Source organism: Pangasianodon hypophthalmus, chromosome 6 (genome assembly GCF_027358585.1).
Source record: "Pangasianodon hypophthalmus isolate fPanHyp1 chromosome 6, fPanHyp1.pri, whole genome shotgun sequence".
Lineage (NCBI taxonomy): Eukaryota > Metazoa > Chordata > Actinopteri > Siluriformes > Pangasiidae > Pangasianodon > Pangasianodon hypophthalmus.
This window is the reverse complement of record NC_069715.1, coordinates 15804859-15827549: the sequence shown is the minus strand read 5'-3', so window position 1 is coordinate 15827549 and position 22691 is coordinate 15804859. Positions and strand designations below refer to the sequence as shown.

Sequence of the window (22691 nt, the reverse complement as noted above, 5' to 3'; positions counted from 1 at the left end):
AGAGAGACAAAGTGAATGTTTTGTTTAGTTCCTGTGACAGTTGTACAGCCAGCCCTGCTGACTATCACCACTGAGAAAGCAAGAAGCAAGTGGCTAATCTCTGCCAGCAAGTGCCAGCTCACTCCAGTTCTCCACTAAACACACTGTAATCCCAGGCCGGATCAATGCCGGTTTAGGCAAATGCCTCTCCTGCTAGCACAAGACCTCAACCACCTACACAGCAGGACCGAAAGCCACTTATCACCTCAAAAATGCCATCACCACATTCAAAACTCCCAAGATGGAGAAAGTCCCACAGCTGCCTGATACGCAGAGCACAGAGCCTGATAGCTGATGATCACATACCACTGAGCAAACCACTGGCATTAGTCATGGAGAAATATTCAGTGGAGTACTGCTCTTGTAAATGACATTATATTGGAGGTACCTGTAGCAAAATAATTTTTGAATATCAATGGATAAGTACACTACTTGTACACTACATGGCCAAAAGTTTCGGACAACTGACCATGACACCCATATGTGCTTTCTGAACCTCTCATTCCAGATTTCGCCCCTTTTGCTGTTTATAATACCCTCCACCCTTCCGGAAAGGCTTTCCACTAGATTTCGAAGCATGGCTATGGGGATTTATGTCGATTCAGCCACAAGAGCATTAGTGAGGTCAGGCACTGATGTTGGGTGAGGAGGCCTGGGGCGTAGTCTGTATTTCGGTTCATCCCAAAGGAGATCAGTGGGGTTCAGGTCAGGGCTCTGTGCAGGCCACTCGAGTTCTTCCACTCTAGCCGCGGCAAGCCATATCTTCATGGATCTTGCTTTGTGCACATGGGCATTGTCATGCTGGAACATGTTTGGGCCTCTTAGTTCCAGTGAATTGAAACTGTAATGCTACAGCATACAGAGACATCCACTACAATTTTCCACTACATCCGCTTCCAACTTTGTGGCAACAGTCTGCGGAAGTTCCACATACGGCTGTGATGGTCAGGTGTACACATACTTTTGGCCATAGAGTGTATGTGTGCATACACAGACGTGAAGATGAGATGGCATGAGATGGCAACCATAACGATTCTGAAGCCTGTGGCCAGGAAAGTGTGCAGTACATATCAGATGCTTAGTAGGCTGTAGGTAGAGATTCATAACATAGCAAATTCATAACAATTCGGGTAACTCAGTTTGATTAAGTATTAGGAATAGGATTAGGGGCACTGGTAGCATTCATACCATTTCCTGTTCCTTAATTCTAAAATGTAGTCATAACTGTATTGCATTCATCTCTCATTTAAAAGGACTAAAGCAACACTATCAGCTATAAGACATATCTAAGACATACTAAGACACAAATAAAAAAAAAAAATTTTAAATCACGCAAGCTGGTTTTAGAAAATTGAAAGCAACAGTATGAAAGGAAACAAGGTCACAGTGGAGTAGACATTTCTACAATGAATTATGGACCTGAGCAAGGGTATGAGCTGGGGAAGGAGAACTGCACAAGGTGCTTTTGACTAGTCCTGATGCCTCAAGGGCTGAGATGAAAAAGCCATAGTGAAAACTTCAGTATGGCTTTGAAAACCCCTCTGCTGCAATCATTTATTATGTCTCTCATAGAGAGGCGTCCTTATGTTTTTTTAACTCCATTCTTGCACAACACAACCTGAGTTCTAATACATAAGCCAGCTCAAACTTAATAGGACAGGAACCCAATTAGTGAAATCAGATCTTGGGTTGCGCAGCAATATGGGCACTGCGGCCCTCAATGGACCCTGTTTGGTATTCGCACATCATGCCATTCTGTTTTGTTTAGGCGAAAACTTCAGACGGATAAATTAGTACAGAGTCTCGAAAGGGCTGTATGAAGGGCCATAGACATAATCAGGATATTTACAGTCTGGATCTGGTCCTCAGTAGAGATTAGACACCTTACTTGGGACTGACTTTTCAAACGCAACTTCTTTAAGGCACGTTCTTCCACAAAGCATGTAAATGTCACAGTCAAAACTGGGTCTAACCTCCTGGTGTAACACAGTCCTAGGTGTGCACGTGCGTGCGTGCGTGTGTGAGTGCGTGCGTGCGTGTATGCGTGTGTCTTTGTATGTATGGCAATAAGAAAAGGACATGCGATTAAAAAAAAAAACAAAAAAAGCTTGCAGTAGAACAAGAGATGTGCCATCACTGCTCCCCCACCTCACGGTCGTGTGCAGCAGAAGCGTTGTAACATAATTACTGCTGGGACGCTCCTATTCCCAGTGATCCATTTGCGTCAGTCAGGTTTCTGAGCCGAGCCGATGAATGGATTCTCAGTTTCTCAAGGATAAAGTGATGACCCTCAGCGTATGGTTAGATCCATTTCACACAGGAGAGGCCATTCTCCTGGTGGAATTTTTGTTCATGCTAACTGTGGCACATCTGGCATTGGTTTAGGTTCACAATCATACAGAACTGTCTAGCACCAGTTTAATGCACATGTGCACATCATCTTCTTGAAAGCAGTAATGTGATTGAGTAAGATTTTCATGCACATAAGGCCTAAATTAACATCACGTTTTAGCAGATGCCAGGAATATCTTTCCTTGAAACAAACTCTAGTTCATTTATATTTGAAACAAATTCTGCAGCTAGGCCAAGGATGGAATCTGAATTTCTGATGAGCTAAACTGATTCTGTCAGTTTGTTACAGATGGAAATTGAAGATGATGGAATTGACATGACTTAAGCTGTTAATCTGAAGAATAATGACATTCCATGCCCAAAATATCAGCAAACAGAGTCTGACTGCCTTTTCACGTCAAGCCCAAGATTTCATTAGGTCTCGTCATTTGCATCAAGTATCACAGTGTTGAGAAGGAACTGTGATCTACACTCCAAAATTATTTTAGCTCATAAAACCTAACGTCAAGGCTGAATGTCTTGATGCTGAAGACAGTGTCATATGTTCTCCTTGGAAGAACATTTTAAGTTCATTTCTCCAGTTTGTTCAAACCTCTGTCTTGTATTTCTAAACACATAATCAGGGTTGACATGCCTTTCAGAAGCTTTTTGTCATCTTTTATGAATTTGTCAACAAGTGAAACTGCCCTGCTTAAGGCAGATCAAACAGATGACCTAAATACAGATCTTACTTTAAGGAATACTGTTTTCTTTCCCTTTCAGTTCCACACACCCATATGTGCATACATGCAGCACTTAGACTGCTACAAGTGAAAACAAAAGCATTCTTTTGGTACATGTCTGAAATGATGGCATGTGTCCATGGCTCATTCTTTGCAAGGCCTTTCATTAGCCAAGTTAGACAGGAAGAGATGAAGAGGCAAAGGAAGAGAGGCTGAAAAGAGAGAAAGTAGCAGCACCAGCAATAACTAATCCCATAAATGCATGGAGGAGTGCCTGTTGTCTCTCCCATGCCCCCATTTTGCCCCCAAACGCAGCCTACGAGTCGTGTTAAGTGGCATGGCAACCTTTTGATGTTACGCCGATCTTAACTCAGAAATGATAAACAGAGCAGATGAATCGAGATCTTCCTCCTGAGGGAACGGAGCGCATAAAGATATTAGAGATGCTCCAGATTATTGCGGTTCGTCTCTTCACACACACACACACACATACACAAATAATCCACTGACTCCAGAGGTGACACAGCCATGTGTATCAGATGCTAGAGATCTCTAACATTATGCCCTATCTTCACGTGGGAAGAGATACTGTAGTGGAAAAATAGCCACAGTGGTTACATCAGGGAACAACAAAAATATTCTCTGTTTTAAACAGACCAAAAAGACATTATTTTTGTATCTCCCTGGCAGTTACGTCACTCTTGTCGGTGGGTCAGTACTTCTGCTTTTCATGGGAAAACTTTCTTATGTCTTAGAATAAATATTTGATGTTATGCTCTTCCCCTTAGACATTTCAATCCTCTTCATGGTGGCTGTGTTCCACAATGCTGTATTATATAAAAGGTTTATGCAATCCAGGCAGCATGGAAGCCTGTGACTCACCAACTGGGAAAGGTTGTGAACTTGTACAATAACCTTTCACCAGCTTTACAAAGATGCTGTACGTGGTAGGGGAAAATAAAGATATTTAATAGTACCTAGTGGATGTAGTCGGTAAATGGTATATTTAGAGTGCAGAACATTTTAAAGACGACAAAAAGCAGTCCAAGCTACAAATCAGTCATGATTTTACAGTTAAAATAAATGACCATGAAATTTTTTGAAACCAAGATCACAAAACATGGAATGTCCAGCCAGTCCTTTCAGTTAATTACAGGGTAAGAGGCTGTTTACTTGATGTGGAGTTGAGACTCTGGAGTTAAGCATGTTAAGACTATTAATAGCGAAAATTGCAGGAACTTTTGTTCTTTTCCTCTCTGCATTTGGTGTCCAATCTAAGTAACAATTTCCATGTTAAAATCCAACCAAATTTGTATTTTAATATGGAAGAAAACAGTGCAAGTTTGACTGAAAATACTTTGTGCTTTGTGCCGTTTTTGAAGAAGTGATGTATGTATTGAAAATATAACACTTCACAAATCATTTCAACCAATTACAAAAATAAAGTATGATTATCATACACTATATAGCCACCTGACCCTCACACCTATATGTAGTTCTTTCCCAAACTGTTGTCCACAAGGTTGAAATCACACAATTGTCTAGAATGTCTCTGTATGCTGTAGCATTAAGATTTCCATTTACTGGAAATAAGGGGCCCAGACATGTTCCAGCATGACAATGTCCCTGTGCACAAAGCGAGATCCATGAAGACATGGTTTGCCGTGGCTGGAGTGGATGAACTGGAATGCTGACTGCACACCAGGCCTACGAAAACCAAAATATGGTGGAAAGCCTTCCCAGAAGAGTGAAGGTTATTATAACAGCAAAGGAGATGTTTAAAAAGCATATAGTATGGGTGTGATGGTTAGGTGTCCACATACTTTTGGCCATACAGTGTATGATTAAAAGGGCGTCTTTATGTGTTTAAAAGTCTCCTTTGCTCCCCTGTCATAACTGACGCATTCAATCCACACCAGTGATTTGTCCAGTGTTGCCAGATGAGGCAGGATCCACCACAGCTGAGGCACTAGAGCCTGAGCCTGAACCATTTCCTTAGATTGTTAGTTGTAATCTGTCACTCTTCAGGGCTGGTTTACAGTCAACTAGGATATGCTTTAAATGATCTAAAGAATTTAGATTGGGAGATGTGTGTACAACTTGGCAATCCATTGTAGGCAGTTCTTAATTTGTAAAATATGAGGCACCGGATTCTTTCTAGCATCTTATTCTCCTCCATCACTCAGGCATACTTTTTTAAGAAATGACATCAAAGTCAGCTGAATTTTTTCACCATATTCATGATGCGTGAACACATGTGACTGTTAACCAATTGGTCATCATGGAAATGAGAAGATGAGTAGTTTTGACACAAAGTATGATCTATTATTAAAATGATTCTATAATAATTATTATTATTATTTTTATTATTATTAATACTACTTTATCTAATTGTATTTTTTTGTTAAATGAATGAAGGTGCAGTGATTCCAGATCCTGAATCCAGACACTTTGCAGGCAATCTTAGACGTGCTGGATCCTGTTTGGGCACGATCCACCACAAATGAAATACTGGCTGTAGACAGAATTTTCAGCTGGCGTTTGAATAATTTTCACATGTGTACGCTGCACCATATTTTCCAACACAACCGAATCCATATGGAGCATGTGTAAACACATCACAACTTGTGGTTCTTTGGGGGTTTTTTTTTAAGCAAATTACATTGCTATATTAGCATTTTATGTTACTGGTTGAAAATGGAAATAATTATCAGTGGTACTGATTGCATCAACTTGTAGATTTTCAATTCAATTTCATTCATATGCAGAAATAAATCTTTCCAGTAATTTCTGCAAAACATGAATGAGTTAAGAATAAACTCCAGCACTTTTCCCTAGTATGGCCCCAAGAACAGCCAAGAACTTTTATTTCAGTGCATAAATAGATTGCAGAAGTGCTTTGGCTCTTGCTTAGTGTAGTCGTCTCTATCACTGCTGGATCCCTCATATGTTCCCTGATAGCTTGTAGCTGTTGTTGAGTTGCTGTGGTTTGTAATGTGTCTGCTCTTTTCCATCCTCCCAAATTTTTAAGTTCACAATTGCTCAGGAAGTTGGAGTAATGGGAGGAGCTCAGCTTAGGGCCAAGCAAGAACAGCAAGACAGATAAAGCCCCAGTCAGCAAGACACTCCGGCCAGAGTAGGGCCAGACAACAGCTGAGATATCAGTAGCCCATGTTCTACTGTTTCACCTGTATCAGGATAGTATCTGACACAGAGCGGGGCAGAGAGCGTAAAAATGCTGAGAGAAATGGAGACATGATGAAGAACCTGTACGATTGCTAAAAGAGGCATGGGATATCATGAGATAATTCCTGGGAAGCTTTATAACTAGGAACATTTAGTGTCTAGATATCCAGGTTATCTAGGATTAATGGATAATATTTATATTAAAAATAGGTTTGGCAAAATCCACTACCTGCATTTTCACTCTGGCCTATTTTTAGGTAAATGGGAAGCCGTTCATCGTGTCATAAAACACATCCATCAAGTGCATTTCTCATTTTCAAAGTCGGCTGCACAGACTCTGCTGTGATTGTGTAATTGCACTTTTTTCCTACAGGGAACAGTATCGTGTTTTCCTTGGCTCACAAGCCCCAGTGCCTGTTGAGACCGTAGGGAGACTGATGTCATGCCAGTGAAGTTGATACCTTCTTGTCCCAGCTTTCATTTCTTGTCCTTACATGGCAGAGGTCAACTGTTCCGCAGCAGGCTGGGAACCTTCTCATCCGTCTGCCTGTATCTCCCAACAGCCTAGTGACGGATGGCCACTGCTGACCCTTTCAAGTACTGATCTATGTTCGATGGGAGTAAAGTCAATGCTCTGGTTACAGTGTACAGGAACTTAATAGGGCTGGGTTGGCTTTTAATGACAGGAAACTAACTCCTTCTTCTCTGAGACCAGAATCCATAAAGAACTTCATACCATGATGCAAAAATGATGAAACAAGTAGCAAATTTGAGACAAATTTTTGGGTTTAGTTGGACTAGTCAGTCATAAAAAAAAAACTACTGTAGAATTCAAATGAAGGTGGAACCACAGAATAGAGATTTTTTCATCTGTCAGTAAAGCTAAAGACACCATTTTCTGTCCAACAATAGAGATTTACACGCTCACAGGACCACCTCAGAAGTACAGGAGGCCATGACAAATCCCTCAACTCATATATTACATGAATTACAACATTAAAGGGATTAGAGTAATTTAAAACTCCCAGGCAGTCAAAAGTGACAGTATCTACGCAAGCACCGTATCAGCAAGCCTATGAGTCAGCAAGACCGTCTTTTAGCTTTGTGTCTTCCAGATTCTATGCCCACCTTCCCTTAATACATTTCTTCCCTTAATACCTTCCCTATGCATTAATCCATTTTGTGCATTAATCATGGGCTTTAATCACGCATTTCCTCAGTGTTGGCAGATTTACAATCTAAGCATAAAGCAAATGAGGACATTTAGCAGGCACCCAAAGGCAGCTGAAAAAGATGAAGATATCCTGGATATTCAGCCTTGTGTATTCCCTCAGCTCAGCAAGTCAAGTCCACCACATCTTACATCACTTCAGTCTGGTTTATGCTTCCTCTAAACTGCTAATGAGAGCCATCTGAAATGAACTTTGGAAATCCCTGAGCATTCACAGTGTAGGATGATCTTACCTGTCCATCAAACAATGAGGCTGTTGGTAAACGGTGAAGCGTGCTATGTGAAAGTACATGTTTTACTGTTGTTTGTTTAAAAAAAAAGGGGCGATGTTTCAACTGAGACGAGAAAGTTGCCATTTATGCTGCAGCCTCATCCAAAGAAGATAATAAATCACATTGCTTAATGGAATACATTTATCTGAAAGCATGATTCTAGTATTTTGAATTATACTCAGAGCTCAATTATGGTGAAACACTTGTACTATGACTCTTCTCATACCTATATAATGATTTAAACTTGAATGGACAAACCCATTTAAAAATGCAGTTAGTTGTTAAATTACAAGTTAATCTAAGTCAACAAACACTGTGCTGACTGGAATAGAGAAAGCTGGCTCCAAAACACAGACTTGTAAGACTATTTTAATGACTAACTAGCACATTGTTTCATTTTCTACATTCATCGGTGGTTCAAAAACATGTAGAATACGTTAAGAAAATGTAATGATGTAGTGGTTGTCTGTCTTGGCCAATAAAATAGTTTCACTAGTTACAAGCTACCATCTCACCTAGTAACTGTAGATAAATTCCCCAGCTCATTCTCACGTCTCTACTGGCCAGCCATGCTCTGACCTATCCAAAGTGTCTTTCCAATGCTTTGCAGGCACTGAAAGCCTGTTTTGATGGAAGCAAAAATTGAGCTTAAACTCCTTGACTTGAACACTAAACTTTCTGGTAGCCAAACACAGATCGGTCTTTTTTCTCCTCTCCAAGGGCCACATGAACGATTGAAGACGCCACACTTCCTACTACATCAGAGGCGCCAAACTATGCACTGCGTAAATGATCATTTAAAACAAGAAAAAAGGATATGCTATACCTTTGGGCTGCCCTGATTTATAATAGATATTGAACTGAAGAATGAGTATGTAGGAAATAAACCAGTCAGATAAAATGTTGATGTTGAAACTCAGCAACAATTAGAGCATGTCTCTAGTAGCATATAATGTTAAACAAAAAAGTCACACCCAAGAACAGCGAATATCTTGGGCTTTGTTCCTGAAGTGCCAAACATGTTTTCTGCTCTGGGTGACGTCAGCCCGCTATTGAGGAACGTCTAAGAACTCAGTGACGTGATCAGAGTGAGAACTACTAGTACCTAATAAAATTCTCACTCCCCGTTACAAGCCTCCACAGAGCTAAGGTAAGAAGGCCTTGTTTAGTCACATATGCTGGTAAGAGAAGCTGAACTACTCATTTCAAACAAATGGCAATGTAATCATGGAGCAGGCTTTAGGAATATGTCACTCACGAAGTGCACACTTGACAGAACACAATCCAGCTCAGATATTCTGAACATGCAACATGACATGCAGCGCAAAACACAGCTGCGGTTTGAAGCTAGAGCAGGGGTAATGAGACATGGGGGTGCAGAACACAGGTGCAGACTGCATCGTGCAGAGCCATCAGCCCCTTGTGTGTGTGTGTGTGTATGTGTGTGTATATGTGGGTGTGTGTGTGTGTGGGTGTGTGTGTCAGAAACTCTCCTGGGAGCACCTCAGAAGCCCCATTTCCTGCCATGCAACTCTTGTGATTGATTGTATGATATGACCCCAGAGCAGTTGAGCTTTTTTCCCCTTTGTAAAACATTATTTGAAAATGCATTATTTGAAACTGCATAATAAATATTAAAGTTTGTCAACTTAATACAAGTGTATTTGATGACCTTTATATGATTCACTATGTTTTATCTCATAATGTGAGTTCATTAGATCAACATTTACACCTCGGTTGAGCCTGTGTTATATATATTAACAGTCTGCACCTCAGGACACATAAAATAATCATACGCCCTCTCAGTGATTAGTATTTGAGCCAGAACACTTGTAAACTAAAAATATATATATAAATATATATACTATTTGTACAGTGGCATAATATTCAGTAAAGGTAAGTAGAGAAAAGGAAAACTCAGAATAAGTTGTTTGCTAAAAGTAGCTTCATTCAAACTTATTGAAACTTTGCATTTTTCCTTATCCCTTAGTGACACATTTTATATTTACTACCCATTCCTGCAAAGCCTGCAGTAATAAAGGGACATAGAGAGGCTTCTAAAGATAGTGGGCTGAGTGGCGATCCCCCGAGACTCACTATGAAAACAGCATGAGGAGATATGAAACAAAGATGGGCACTGCCTCTCAGCTATGGCCTCCACATCAACACCATAAAGCCAGATTTCACTGATAAATAGTTTTCCTACTAATATATCAAACCTGGTCTCCATCAGGAATGCCAATCACAGGTTTAAAAAAAAAAAAAGAAAGAAAGAAAGAAAAGAGTTAAACAGAACTAATCACAGCCTACGTTAACACACAACAATTGTGTCTGCTAACAGTGACATTAATGCTTATGTTAACAAAAACTCAGCTAAAAGTGCTTACAGCAGTAGATGCAGCATCAGTTGCACAGATCAGGCCAAAGGCAAGTGCTGGAGTGGGAAAAATGATGTAATCTACACTGAGTCACCCAGTGGTGAACAAGGCCAATTAGCTCCTCCGTGTTTTCGTTTTATTTTGGTGGGGCAGTGAGCAAAGCCCTCTCTCTCAACCCGGAGTGAGCAGCAGCACGAGGAGGTAGAGAGGAGGATCAGTGTGGGGTGCAAAGAGGATTAGCTGCAGATTTGGACCACTGTTCTGGCTCTGAGTTTAAACACACCACTTATACACACTCTTTGACGTCCGACTACAAAACAGACACACTGTGCCTGAACTACAGGGTGAGGACAAGACTGATATTACAGCCTATCCTAGGAGCGCTGGGAGCGAGACAGGAAAACCATGCACGGACACATACTCACACACAGGGGCAACTCGGTGGAGCAAATCCTCTTACACGCATGTTTTTCCGAAGTGGGAGGAAACCGGAGAACCCAGAGGAAACCCACACGGACACAGGAAGAACATACACAGAAACTCAACACTGACATCCTGAACTCGGGGTTGAAATGGGGACCCTGGAGCTGTCAGACAGCAACGTTACCCTCTGCTCCATTACCACCCTAAACTGCTACAAACAATGTTAGAAAACATAATATATAGAAAATCGAAATATTTAACTATTTAAATATGTATTAATGTAAATTATTTAAATTATTTAATATTTAAATTATTTAAATTCTTTATATTAATTAATTGTTTATATTATTTATACTAATTTAAATTAATTACAATTATTTATAAATAATTTAAATTATAATTTAAATTATTTAATATTTAACAACTAATATAAATATAATTCACGTTATTAATCACGTACTTCCAACAGAATTTTATTTTTTTCAAATTCTCACATAACTGAATGGAATTATGAAGTCACCTTTGCAGAGATGCTGGCACTGCACAAAATTGGAAACTTTAAAATATTGCTGCCAAGTGGAACTTTCTTTACTTTGAGGGTGTAAATGTTGCCCTCACTTACTCTCTACCTAAATGGCTGCCACAATTAAAGTAGACGTGCAACGGTAGTATGTTGAAGTGTGAAGAAAAAAAAAAAAAAAAAAAAGTACTTTCTAATAATGACTGTATACTGTATAGCTGATTATCGGTGCATACCCAGTCACCTCGTGAGGACACTTCCTTCACGCCTGCAGGAAAGGAAGGGTAAAGAGGACAGGACAGGAGAGAGCACATCGATCCCTAAGCTGCTCTTCTCCGCTCAGCAGTGCATGTGCTGATCGAGCCGTATGAGATGGCTTACAAGCGCAGGTCAAGAGCAAGGGCAGTCGAAAGGTCAGGAGAGACTCATAGTTTCAGCTAAATGCACCACCCACACTCTTAGCAGAGTGCGTAAACGTCAGCTGCTCCTGTGGATGGTGTTACATGGGGATTTGTGTTCATTCTTTTTAGTGCATGTGACAGAGCCGTGGTGTTTCACAGGTCAAACTGGGTTAGCGTGGAGGTGTGGAAGGCAGCAAGTAAGTCATGAAAACGTCATCCTGCCTGGTAGAAAGGAGTACATGATATCAGTTATATCAAGCCAAATTTATAAATTAAATGTAATGATTTACAAAAAAAAGGTTGTACATGTGATCTAAGGAAGAGACACTTGTCTTTTCTATATAAAAACATAATAAAAATCTCTTTTCTTGAACATCTTCAAATTTCTTGAGATTTTTATACAGTGTGTCTCTGGAATTGTGCAACCACACGGGTTTTCTAAAAACCTATCAACCCTCCAGCATTCAATAATTTTAAATAAAGTCAAATGCTTTTGGCCAACAAAATACTCACCTATCACAAATTCTTTCGGTTTGACGTACAAACGTAACATGGCAACACACTTAGCCTAAGATTTTATTTTTCAGGTCCACAAAAGCCATCCCTAATTAAAAGCATTTGGGTTTGTCTGTTAATTAAGCCATCATTCTTTACTTGTTCCAACATGCATTTCTAAATTAAGTTCTTAATAAGGCAGATGACCATCAATGCGTGACTATCCAAAAGGCTTTTCCAGGTATATAAAAATGGAGCAACAAAAATATATTCAGCTGACATGGGGCTAGCCAGATAATTTGCCACTGGAAGTCCCTCTCACATGTTCTTGTTTAATTATAACTTAGCGCCGCCCAGATTCCCCACAAGAAAATGTATAATCATCGGCTACATGTTTAAATATGATTTGATGAATATTCACTTTGAAACTTAATCCACATTTCTGAAAGTGTGCAGTATTTATAAAACACATGTGGCGCTGAGGCCCATGCCAAAGTTGCTCGCTAATCTCAAGGCCAATGGGTTTGGAAATTATCATCGCTACATGTTAAGGAGCTACCGAATAAAGTTCAAACTGTGGTGCCAAAGATCCTGATAGCTGGTTTTATTTGGCAAGTCTCAGTAAAGCCTATTTACAGGCCATAACAAGCTCAAGTTTGTGTGAAGCACTGAGGTGGCGGAAAAGTGACGAGGAGCTAATATTTTCAACGGGTCTTAAGCAGTGATCTTTTTGTTTGCTTAGCATGTTTCTTGTGTCCTGAGGTAACCTTTTTAGTATCAAACATGCAGCAAGATGAGGGGCAGCCAGAGGTTTCTTGTTTTGAAGCTACTCGTTGAGGCCGAATACTGGGCCTAACCCGCAGGGACACAGTGCATTCCACTAGCTTAGCTCGCCGACCCAGAGCCCACAGATAATGAATAGGAAGGTCTCTGGTGGCTAAATCACCCAGAAGGGTGCACTAGAGCAGTACATATTCATAGTCCTGCCCTTCTCAGCTTCATTTAGGCCATTTTGTTATTCAATAAAAGACCCTCAGTGAGGTGTCTCAGTGTTGCCCACACAAGCAAAACTATGGCTAAAACATTATCTGCTGGGTTCAAGATTCTGCATCCTGCCTCCAGGTCTCACGGGAGAATGCTGGAATCTCCAGCTCAACGGTGATGCACCAGTAAACAATGAATCACGCTGGCCATGAGCATTTGCAAGATCGAGAGAGACCAAGAGTGTGTGTGTGTGTGTGTGTGTGTGTGTGTGTGTGTGTGTGTGTGTGTGTGTGAGAGAGAGAGAGAGAGAGAGAGAGAGAGAGTGAGAGTGTGTGTGTGTATGTGTGTGTGTGTGTGTGTGTGAGAGAGAGAGAGAGAGAGACAGAGAGTGAGAGAGAGTGTGTGTGTGTGTGTGTGTGTGGGAGAGAGAGAGAGAGAGAGAGAGAGATGTTAAAACAAAACAAGAAACTAGCGAGTGTTTAATGGACATGAGCCAAAAGTATGGCGCATTCCTTACAGCTGATCTGGGAAATATTTGGAGCACATTTGTCAAAGTGCCTTCACACTTTACTCTGAGAAAAAGGGCCGGCCTTCCACAAGGGTGTATGAGCGAGCAATGATGATGACGATGATGATGATGATGATGATGATGTGTTCAGTACGGAGACAGTGACTGCTTGGGACAACAGCTTTAAAATTTTCACTTAATTATCAAATCAAGCCCATGTTTTTGTCAAAAAAGAGTATTGTCAAATGCAGCATCCTTAACAACAACATGCTAAAGACATTCTAGGTAGATGCCAGTTTGACACTTAAGAGCCGAGTGTTGCAACGTGACCAAAACAAGAACTGCAATATTCTTGCAAAGCGACACATTAGAAATCACTGCAGTACTGAAACGCAGGCAGAAGATTCACTCTGCACACTGGATTTCCTCTGCCCACTTCACAGCTGTACTATCAATCATGCATCATCATTATGTTTGTGTATTCAAAGCACAGAGGGAGTAGCAGTTGAATTCCAAGCTGTACCGAAAAAAAAAAAAAACAAAACAACTTTATTGGGTTGTCTCAAAACAGCCGCACAATACAAACGAGACAGAAAGCAAGAAAAAGAAAAAGAAAAAGAAAAAGAAAAAAAAAACAGGACTCACCCACTGATCGAGGCGCAGACAAACTTCGTTCAGGCCCCAAAGTCCAGCTCGAATCTTGCACTCTTCCTTCCTGCGCAGCACTTCGCTTCCTGCTGGTTCCTCCTCCTTGGGAAAGAAATTTTCCTGGAGGAGGGGGGTGGGGGTGGGGGTTGGGGGGGAGGAGGAAAGTGTTGCACTCAGTGATTCAGAAGCGACGGTGTAAACGCCAGCCTTCTCCTTCTGACAGCCAGCGTTAATTGCAGATCAGACTCGCCCACACACTCCAGCCTCCCTCTCTCTCCCTCTCTCTCTGTCTCTGTCTCTCTCTCTCTCTCTTTCTCTCACCCTTCCTCTATCCTGGAAGAAGCTGAGAGCAGACTGTTAGATGGAGGAGTGCTGTGAAGAGCATGGCAGGAGATGTTCAAATCCCCCCCACACCCCAACACACACACACACGCACACACACACCCAACCTGCTTCACACAATTCCTCTCCTGCACTACTTTATTCTGTGCATATCTGACAACCAAGCAAGCATGTACACACAAAGCACATATCATTTTACCAGCATTTTGTAAGTAAATACACACACACATTTTATATATATATATATATATATATACATACATATATACATACATATATACATATATATATATATATATATATATATATATATATATATATATATATATATGCATATATAGATAGATAGATAGATAGATAGATAAAGATATTATATATATGTGTATATATGTATAATTTTTGCAGGTTTGAAAAGATTTCATATTTTATAAATATTACAAGGGAGGTGACCATGATGAATATGAATGAGAAAAGAATCGTTCTTTACAGCTCGAGTTTTACAGTGACCTGGTTGGTGCTGCATTCTCGCCAAACTGAAACAGTGAAACATTCATTCTTCTTCACAGTACGATATGGGAATTATTAATCAGTCCGTTTCACAGACACCACATCCCTCGGTTAAGAAAGCATACTGTATATGTCTTGAGCTTGATAGCATTCTTTACTTCTTATTTACTTTAGTGTGGCTTGGGACCAGTCCAATACATCCAGAGCAGGTCTAATTTGGAGTGAGTCCTCATGCTCCAGAGCTGAGCTTTTATCTGCTATTCGTTTTAGACTAGCCCTAAAAACTGCTGCACAATCTATTAGCATCTTTTCTGTGTAGCTAAAAAAATTCTGCATCTAGTGCCAGACAAGGCCTTGACCACTGGCCTGAGCCTCTTTCAAAATTAATAGTCAGTCTGAGAGGTAAACACTGCTCATAAGAATTTCATTTTTATCATTAAAAAAAAATCAGCTGTATCTTATTGTTACCTTATTGAATATTTTATTGGAATTAATTTAGTGTCATTTTCTCCTTAAGTTCCTTTATTGCTACAGCAGCAGCTAGCAGTGCTTATGTGCAATACTGCTACTGAAAATTGAGAAAACAATACACATGGTGATGCATGAGGACCGATGGGTGACGAATACGTTTAGAAAAAATGACCAGGGATGTTAAGAAATGAGCGGCTGATTGTTTTATTAAGCACTTTTGGCCATCAAAATTGAAAATTTCTCATTTCACGTGGCAATACTGCAGTTTCCTATCTATCTGATCTATAATCTTAGTCGAAAGGCGTGCGGAAAAAAAAATCAAGCATGTTTGAACTGACAGTAAGTACAAAAAGGGAGCAAGGAAACTACCACGATATTCGCAACATAAAATCACCCACAGCGTAGGAACTCGTGAGTTAATTTCACATTTTTGCTTTCACTGTGCACAAAACTAACACCTTCTAGTAAGAATCAGCAGTTTACAGGAACGGTTAGTAACAGTTCATTCAGACTTGTAGGAATTCATGAAATCCTCCACAATTTCATATGTTTTACTGTAAATCAAATTGATTAATGTGTATATATGTTAATGGGATGAGGTATTTAACAATATTTCATCCAGCCACAGACACATTTTAGTGCAATATTACCTGTAGTTAAAATAAGATAATTATTTATATAAAAAAATACAATAATTTTACCATAATTAATTTACTATACTAACTTACTATATTTCTACTTCCATTTAGCTTAGTCTTTTTCTAGTTGGTATTACTGTTTGCAGGCATTCGGAGCTATCATGAAACATAATTAACAAGACATCCTGCTCTGGACTGCTGCATTTTTCCTTAAAGCACTGAGTTACTCATAATCACTTACTGTATGAACAGTGCTTCAGAAATTCATTAAACTGAATAAGTGTGTAGCGGTGGTGACCCTGTGGCTGTGTGAGAAGCGTGGTGCCAAGAATGAGACGGACCTCTCGCTTGTGCTTAACAAGGCGACCTGACATTATGAATAACATTAAATCAAATCAGAAATGAACATATTATTGCGCTATAATTGATGGCATCAATTAGCGCTGCTCTCAAGAGACTCCGGCTCCAGTTTTCCATCAAACCGTGCCAACTGAGCACCACCAGGACACTATGTGCCTGCTCTCGGGAATACACGAAGACTGACCACACAGCGAAAAGCCTCATAAATCCATCTGAACACAAACAAACACTGGAAATTCTAGGTTAATACACTACAAGTTTGTTTCAAATTGTTCATTTAACTCCGAAAATGTTCATTCAACACAATAGCCCATGTAGCCATGTTCACTCGGTATTTTAATATTTAATTAAATACAGTAATTTTTTTTTAATTCAACATTGTAAAAGTGTTCAATCCACACTCATATATAACTTAACACTGTAAGAGCTTACTGAATACTGTAGTATTTATTTCAACACAGTCAGAGTGTGTTAAACACTGAAAGAATTAACCCCGAGTCTGTCAGTGTGTCCGGATACAATTCTCACGCTTGTAACTCTCATAAAATGTTGTTCCCATAAATTTCATTTGTTTTAGAGCTGCTAAATAATTTATAGCAGTCACTGAACAATATGTTTTAGGATAAGAACTGACTAATGAGATGGAAGTTTAAGGTGTAAATTCAACACAGTATGAGATCAATTAACACTCATTTAATTTAACACTATAAGAGCTTATTGAACACTGTAGCATTTAATTCAACACAGTAAGAGTTTGTTCAACCCCTTAAAAACACATCACATCCAGACACATTTCTAACTAACTTTCCTAATCATTTCACTGTAGTTAGTAAATCATTTATAGCACTGAACTGTATGATTTAGGATGAAAATCTGGAAGTTTAAGGGCTACACTCAACACTGCAAAAGTTCATTTAACACTGATTTATTCAATAATTCAGTTCAAACAGTACAACAAACAGTAAATGTAGAAAATAATTCAATACTGTTATAAGAGTTCATGCAACACTGCTGCTGGATATTCAGTACTGTAACTACTCATGCAATGCTGCTGCTGGATATTCAGTACTGTAACATTTTATGCAACGTTGCTGCTGGGTATTCAGTACTGTAACTTTTTATGCAACACTGCTACTGGATATTCAGTACTATAACTCCTCATGCAACACTGCTGCTGGATATTCAGTACTGTTAGAAGAGTTCATGCAGCACTGCTGCTGGATATTCAGTACTGTAACTTTTCATGCAACATTGCTGCTGGATATTCAGTAGTGTAACTACTCATGCAATGCTGCTGCTGGATATTCAGTACTGTAACATTTCATGCAACACTGCTGCTGGATATTCAGTACTGTTAGAAGAGTTCATGCAACACTGCTGCTGGATATTCAGTACTGTAACTTTTCGTGCAACACTGCTGCTGGATATTCAGTACTGTAACTACTCATGCAATGCTGCTGCTGGATATTCAGTACTGTAACTTCTCAGGCAACGCTGCTGCTGGATATTCAGTAGTGTAACTACTCATGCAACACTGCTGCTGGATATTCAGTAGTGTAACTTCTCAGGCAACACTGCTGCTGGATATTCAGTACTGTAACTTCTCAGGCAACACTGCTGCTGGATTTTCAGTACTGTAACTTCTCATGCAACACTGCTGCTGGATATTCAGTACTGTAACTTCTCAGGCAACACTGCTGCTGGATTTTCAGTACTGTAACTTCTCATGCAACACGGCTGCTGGATATTCAGTACTGTAACTACTCATGCAACACTGCTGCTGGATATTCAGTACTGTAACTTTTCATGCTACATTGTGGATGTAAATTCAACACCAGCATTACTTTGGATAAGGTATGAAGGTAGATTTGCTGTCTAACATAAAATTCAAACATGGATCAGAAATTAGTGCAGCTTTATTTACTTAATAATGGCCAAATAGTAAACATGGAGCCTATTTTGTGCGCTCAGGCTGACAGGATAAGGAAGGGCAGCTGTTTTTAAGAGCTAAAAGGCAGCTAAAGGGTTTACTTAAAAGAACTTCAGCCACTGGCATCGACTCCTGGAGTCAAAGTTCTCTTCCCAAAAGCAGAACACACACTGTTTACGCCATTAGGAAGAAAAGTCAAGGCGCAGATCTCGGTGTGTTCATCTCATCACACCTCCACCTTCCAGCACAGAGGACTGGACCTGGTTAATAATCTCAGAACGAACACTACAGCGCCTAAAGAACTTTCATATTTCATCTGCCGTCTAATGTATCTTAAGTATCAAATTTTCCATAAACAACTACAATGTAAACCACGAGTGTTTTGATGCGAAATTAAAATAAATAAATATAAAAAAAAAAAAAAAACACGAACACGAGCGGCAAGCTGACAGCGCGCGCGCGTCCTCTCCGCTACATTATACCGTAACACCTACACGGACGGGATCAAATTCCCAACAAAGTTTATAAACGCACAGCAAAAGCATCAAAAATACGCCTTTTTCATAACTACTGACACACAAAATGTGTTCATTAAACGCTCGTGAACTGTCCTGTCTGTAGTGTACGCGGTGAATTCGTGCTCCCTAAACGCACTCCACTACTCCCTCTTGCGCTTTCTCTGTCTCACACCAACTCACTCTGGAACATTGTTGCTATTTTTGCTACTCACCCTTTTTTCCTCCGCACTCCCTCGCTGGATATAGATACGGTGTATCAGTGAGTCGCGGGGACGCGGAGCGACATAAATGTATTTTCAGTCACATTGACACGCAGAGCTGCTTTCTATTTTCGGGACGCGAACAAACTCCGAAGAAGCAGGCTCTTGTCAAACAAAAGCCCCGCCTCCGAAATGTGACGCCACTAGACGAAGTCACACAAGCCCCACCCTCTCCTCCTGCTCGTGTCTCAATTAGCAACTTGATATGGAAACTTATGGGTGGCATAGTGAGTCGCTTAAAACAAAAAAACACACACAAAAAACACATTTGGGCTCCAAAAGGGTTTGTTTAAAACTGTTTAACGTGTTTTAGACAGCAAAGGGACCAGTGAGCACTAGATAAGTTACTGAAAAACAGGAAACTCTTCCGAAGCTGACATGTGACATCACCTGTTTAAAAGAGATGGTGGAAAAAAAAAAAAGCTCAAAGTACAGGAAACACGCTTAAAATACTGGGCGGACACAAAACAGACACAAAAAAGTGCCCAAAAAAGGTAACATTTATACACAATCTCATAAAGACAAACTAACTACGCAACTTCTGCTTATTTGTTGTAGACCGCGCTACAGTAAAGTACTTAAATATTTATTGTAGTTGAAGGCTAAGCAGCCTTAGATACCATTGACGTCAGTAATAGAATACAACAGCAACAATAGGACCGGCTCTTCTAAAGTGACAGCCGTCTCGACCAATAGGATTCGTAATCGCTTTGTCAGTGGCCAATCAGAGAAATGAGGTAGGCTACGCTTACGTCGCGTGTGGCACAGTCACGTGTAAGTTTGCAGGAGTTGAGGAAGAGGTGTGGTGCTACACAGCACGAGTTGTTTTGACCGGGATTTAAAGGAGCAAGGTGCTCATACCCAGGTTGTCAAGAGCAGATCAATTCACTTGACTAAATCACTTCTTTCTTTAAACTGAACTTCTTATCCGACTCTGCAGTTATAATGATGTAGCAGTAAATATGCAATTCATTTTGCATGATGATATATAACTACTGTAAAACCCAGGCAATGGAGTTAAGATGGCTTGGCTGTTTTGGTCTCATTTTTCATACTATTTCTGTATTTACATCTTGGACCTTTTTATTGCTCAGTATAACTAAGTTATATATCCATATTACAAATGAATATAATCAAGTACATTTATGTTAGTCCAAAGCATTTGGGGCTCTGATTTGACTGGAAATAACTATTACATTAATGTTCCATACAGTAAACAAGCAGTTTATAGACAAATAACAGAATAAAATAAAATAATACATTAAAAAAAAATAAAATGTTGCTATGTCATTTCAGTGACAAACTAGAGACATTTTAGCTGATCCAACTGTTCACTTATTAGGTGCATTAACCAAAGAAAAAAAAAAGGTTAATGGAATTGAGTAAAAATTATGAGACATTTGATGGTCCAAAAAAAAATTACATTCACCAGCTCTGATTGAATTTGAAGGCAATTTGGAGTGATTGCCTTCGTGAGCTAGTGTTAGGCATGATAAAGTGGGGAGAAATTGAAATAATTGTAGAAAATAAATAAATTATAATGTTTAATAATTTTAGTTGGACAAAATAGTTGAGTTTATATTTTATACAATAAATTACATAATTTATTTACTTGAAAAACATTAATTATTATTTATTTTTGGAAGATTTTTTCCTAACAGTGATAGGCGTGCTTAAATCAAACCATCAGCACAACTCATCATATTAAGATAAAGATCACATTTGGTTGTGTTGTTATTGTTTGTTATAACCACAATACACTTCTACTATGGGAGCGTATCAAAATACACCAATTCACAGTCCAACATTAAAGGTGGATTTAACATAATGAAGCAAGTACAGCAATTAAACATATTTTAGTTGTCAGTGCAGGGAACTGTAGAATGTCTGTGCAGAGGATACCCGTGTTTACTCTGATGCAAGTACAGGCAGTATTTTTCCTTATATTCTTCATGTGCATTTCTGTGAGTTTATTCATCCCTATCTATTTCCCTCTTTCAGCCCTGTTGAAGCTGTTGCTGCCTATAAACGAAATGCCATGAAGGGCTGGGCACATATACACCACACTTGCTGGCACCAGAGACTTCGCCGCCTACACTAAACCCCAGCCACCTGTGGTCGTGAGATTAGTGTGAGCAAAGCAGGACATATTTTACTTATTACTTGTTCGCCACAAAAGCCTTCATGAGGTTATACTGTTATTTCATGACTGCTGTGAATGCAACAGTATGGATTAAATGTAGAATTTGTCAGCACATATTTCTTATTAGAATTGATGAGATACATGCAGTGACCTTGCACTACCCTTAAATCAGACCACATACATTTGGAAGCATATTGAAAACTCAAACACATGATGATCTTGATCATTTTGTTAAGGTAATATTATTTAACACCTTTGTGCCCTTTATCATTCTTTGACAATTAGCTAAATGGATATATTAAGTCATCTAGTGAGTAGGATACAACAGCACCAAGTTAAGGCATTTATTTCTCAAACATCCTTATTAATGAAGCAGAATCTACATACACCTTGGCAAATGACAAGTCCTTTTAAGTTTTCATTACTTGTTAGAATGAATTGTAATAAGAAATCTCATATGCAGCATTTGGGATACACCCTTTAATGTGTACAGTACAAATTAGCATATTATTTTATGTTACAATATAACTTGCATTATAGCATGGGTCAGTGAGGTCATGCTAATAATGAACATTTAAGTGTACTTTTCTCCCAAACCCCATGTCATATCTCACCTGTATCTACTGTGGTGCTGCTGCTGCCTTCACAGAACCTGCTGTAAAGGCCTTCTCCACATGTGTCTGTCTTCACTTCAGCTAGGCCACACTTCCTTCTAACACCCAGAAACTTTCTATAACCTTAATACTTTCTTTCACTCCTTTTTTTTTTGTACCTTTCTTTTTCCTGCTTTCCTGCTTCTCTTGCTTTTCCTCTTGCTTTTCTCAAAGCCAGGCCAGCTGGCTTTGGACAGCTTCCTCCTCACCCCTGTGAGGCTTTCCTTTACACACTCTGTCTCCCCTCGTTCCCTGGTCTTTCTGCCGGGAGGGAGCTCAGTCACAGCAGTTTGAAGGCTAGGATCCCAGATGGACACACACACTCAGGACACAAGTGTTTGTGTGTGTGTGTGTGTGTGTGTGTGTGTGTGTGTGTGTTACATGACTTGGCTCTGGGGAGTGCTTGTGACCAGCCGCAGCTGTCACACACAAAGGGTGTTGGGTGCCTTTTTGTTTTGATTATTAATACAAGTGAGAAATTGAGGGGAAGAGTACATGACTTTTAACATGAGAAGGACAAATTCTTGTTTGCAAGTGTCTAGTGATCAGTTTCATGATTTTGTAATCAAAATCAACAAATTCCTTTTTACTATGTTTAGTGTATTTTATTTATTGTCACATCATTTCAGCTTCAGCTGTATATACAATACAGGAAAGAACAAACCTCAATTAGTAGCTACAATTATTTTATTATATAATATATTCAATAA

At 39.6% G+C, this 22691-nt stretch overlaps 1 protein-coding gene across 9 annotated transcripts in view; it reads right to left on the bottom strand.

The window, feature by feature from the left end:
- Positions 1-22275, bottom strand: part of mef2aa (myocyte enhancer factor 2aa) — an 86193-nt gene extending 63918 nt beyond the window's left edge. For 2 of the 9 annotated variants that reach the window (XM_053235028.1, XM_034305541.2), the window contains exons 1-2: positions 21943-22275; positions 14157-14279 (exon numbers count right to left, since the gene is read on the bottom strand). The gene's annotated coding sequence lies outside the window, so the exon portion shown is untranslated. Of the gene's footprint in view, positions 1-14156; positions 14280-19137; positions 19298-21942 lie in introns of those variants that run through there. The other 7 variants (XM_053235024.1, XM_034305539.2, XM_053235025.1 and 4 more) reach the window with 6 other exon arrangements.
- Positions 22276-22691: the final 416 nt, after the last annotated feature.